Raw genomic sequence first — 3,667 nt, 5'->3', positions numbered from 1 at the left:
TCTCGTGTTTGGTCTGTGATGGTCGCTCCACACAACGTGTTGTTGAGGGTTGCGTTGAATGTAACATTTGCCCCTATATGAAGTCTTCTTTTTCGACCTTGAGTAGACATTTTTCACTTAAATCACAGACACAATTCATTAAATTGTCGTCTTAGCGGGCTGCAGGACTCTGTGTTCTGATTGGATCGCTTTGCATTTGCTCCCGCCCTCCTCCAGGAGTCACTATGATTGGATGTCGTCTTCGAACAAAATTTTCATTTTGTTTTTATTCGTTGACGAAAATGTCTATCAATTTTGTTAAAGTTTTCGTGTCTGGGCGGGAGTTTTTGTTTTGTTTTCGTTGGATGAATAATGTCGTCGACGAAGACGATGACGGATTTGAACACACTGTTTTCATTTGCTCTACCTGCTGCCAGCATCGGGCGCGCGTGCACAGGGTGCGTACGCACGGACCCAAAGTGAACGACTCTGAAAGTGTCCGCTTGATTGCATTAACACAGCCGGTGTGGAAGCTCCTTCAGATGCACATTCTAATAAAATAAAATAATTCTTATTGGAGGTTGTTACACCCGACACACATACAGGAAGGAGACTTTTGAAAACGCATAGATTATGTGTGTTATTTTTTCCTCCTCACAGAAGACTAAGTGCACCAGTGCAACCAATAATTTTTTTTAGGTGCACCAATGAAAAATCTGGTTGCAGAGCCCTGATTTAGTGTTAATATTATCATTGTTTTTTAAAGTGCTAGTATCCATATTTATTTCCATTTCCATCCGTGTGCATTTTCGTCTACGGAGCAGGTGGTGAGACCGCACGAGAAGCCCTTCCCTGCCCCACTGCACGCAGAAAGGCAGTGAATCAAAGGGGCTCCGTGTTCGGGGTGAACCCACCACTATGTTTTTTGGCATTTAGGCTAAAAACGTATTGGTCCGGTAAAAGTTGATGACGGTTTCGCTACGGCACCTTTACATTTCTGTATCAGGCTCATGCAAAGCGCCCCTTGGTGGACTTATTTGGTATCATTTTAAGAAACCGATTCGGGGAAAGAGAGGACGTATCAAAATATCGCAATAGTTTGCCATATCAATATTTTGTCCCACCTCTAATGACAACCCACAACCAGTGACAATTTGGGGAAGCCCCCATTCCACCTCCACAGACACACCAGTGGTATTAAACTTCGAATACAAAATATTTCGTTTTTGAATCAGTTTTTACATATATTTTTTCTCAATATTGATATGTAAGCTTTCATGTGTTGATTTGACACTAAAACTCATACTTGTATTTTGGATTTACCCCGAGCTCACACTGCATCCAGTCTGGCTGTGCGTGTGTTGGGGGTAATTGACGGGCTGGCATGCGCTTCATATCCACTCCCCTCCTGGGAAATACCCACATTTGCACAAGTTTCATTCTTTCCGTATTGTGTAACAACTGGGAGAGCCTTGGGTTGGGTGTCAAAATGCTGAAATGTTTGCAGCATGATGAGAACTGCAGTACAGTGGAAAATATGTTTTATTTTTAAAAATTGTACCAGATAAACTTCACATTTGCTCGCATCATTTCCGGTTTACGTCATTCACACTGCAAAATAGTTGCTGTAGATTTTACAGTAACTTAGAATCTTTATTTCTATAGAAGAATCTTTATTTCTAAAGCACTTTTCACAGAACTGATCACAAAGTGCTTAACAAAAGAACATAAAATCAGAAGACACAGGGAAATAAAACAAATAATCAGTAATAAAACAACTAAAAACAGTAAAACATAGTAATACAAGGGCTAAGATCAACTAAAAGCTCTCCTGAATAAAAATGTCTTGACCTGGAATTTAAATCACTCAACGGAGTTGATCTGACGCAACGGCAGTGGGAGGGAGTTCCAGAGACGAGGAGCAACAGCATGGAAGGAGACGTCTCCTCTCGTCTTAAAGCGGGTTTTTGGGATGCTTAAAAGATTCTGACTGGAAGACCTCAAGGATTGGGCCGAAGAGTACGGGGTTGAAAGGTCACAGATGTACGTCAGGGCTTGACCGTGCAAGGCTCTAAAAACTAAAAGTAAAATTTTAAAATCAATTCTGAATTTGACAGGTAACAATGAAAAGCAGACAAAATCGGAGTGAACTTACTGGCAGCTGGTCATTCATGCAATTATAGAGATTACTCGTTAAATTATTGACAGTTAAAAAACCATTCCTTACTTAACAAGTGCCAAAATGACCTTTCTGACATTATTTAATTCTTGTCCTGAATTGAAATGATTAAATTGTAGACATACACATCAACTCTGGCAGCTATTTTCTCCCACGCCAACTCTCTCTATTTTTCTGCTGTAGCTGTGTTGCTCTTTTTTTGTGGAAAATGTGCTGTAGTCGGCATATGCTTTTTGGAGCACATCAATTTCTGTCACAGTAGTTTGACACCTGAATTGTAATGTCTTTGGTCCATTACTCAGGGCTTTTTATGGTCTCTATACTCACACCTGACCGAGTACCACTACTCAGAGTTGATGGAACAAACTTTTTCCAATATCTCTGAGTTTGCAAACTCTGAGTCAGTAAACTCTGAGTGAATTCGTTAAACCTGTCATGAAATGGGCCATAGCGCTAACTGATAACTCAAGAGCAACATTTGAGGAAAACCTTAATAAATATATTGTCAGTGTTAAAATATTACCTAAAAGAAGCTAAATGCTGACAGTTTGACAAAACAAAGCAACAAACTTTCTGTCAGAACTTTATGCTTAGGCTTTGTCATGCTTTTGTCATGTTTTTTTCCTTGTCATTCTTACCATTTATGTTAATCATCCACAACTGTCTTCATTTAGTTAATCCAACTCAGTGTTATTAAGTGTCTGGTTTTCAGTTCTTAATGGTCAGGTCATCGGCTCTGTTCTGCTACGTGGTAAGTTTAGTTTGCCATGGTTTTGTCATGTTTACGTTTATTTAGTAAATGTCTAAGTTTCCACCACCAAGTCTTGTCTCCTGCATTTGGGTCTTCCACCGCATCATGACAGAATGACCTGACCACATTGGACCCTGCAAGAGAACTTTTGCTTCAGTGGAGGGTTCTACGCTACAGCAGATGGGGTTTCCTGAGCCGTCTTCATGTCATGCTATTCTTCATCCAAGTATTCCTTTCCAGAGGGGGAACATTGAGGCCATCCTTTCTGTTCCTGAGGGGGGCCACCGGAGCTACTCCCCTTCATGTGCCCTATACCTGGGGAGAGTCGCTGGAACCACTCCTCCTCATGCCTGTTTCTGAGGGTCAGTTCTGATACCCCTCATATCCGTCTTGCTGCAGGAGCCCTGCTATCTGGGGCCCGTTCCAAGAAGCAGGTTCAACAAATTTAGAGTTCAAACCTGAACTTAGAGTCACTGGACTCTAAATTCTTAAACTCAGGGTTTTCGGTTTCAGAACAGCTGAAAATGTTTGATTCAATCAACTTGAAGTTGTTAGAACCAGAACCAGGTGTGAGCGTCGCGACCATAAAAAGCCCTGATCAATGGAGCAAAGACAGCATGAGTCACCATGGCAACGGGAACAAATACCTGAGTTTGGTGCTTCCGGCGACAGAAATTGATAAGTTCCTTCAAGCATATGCGACTATAGGAGAACATTTTCTGCAAGAAAAGCAACACAGCTGCAGCGGTAGAACAGAG

This window comes from Oryzias melastigma, linkage group LG20 (assembly GCF_002922805.2).
Source record: "Oryzias melastigma strain HK-1 linkage group LG20, ASM292280v2, whole genome shotgun sequence".
Lineage (NCBI taxonomy): Eukaryota > Metazoa > Chordata > Actinopteri > Beloniformes > Adrianichthyidae > Oryzias > Oryzias melastigma.
Note: the sequence above shows the minus strand (reverse complement) of the source record.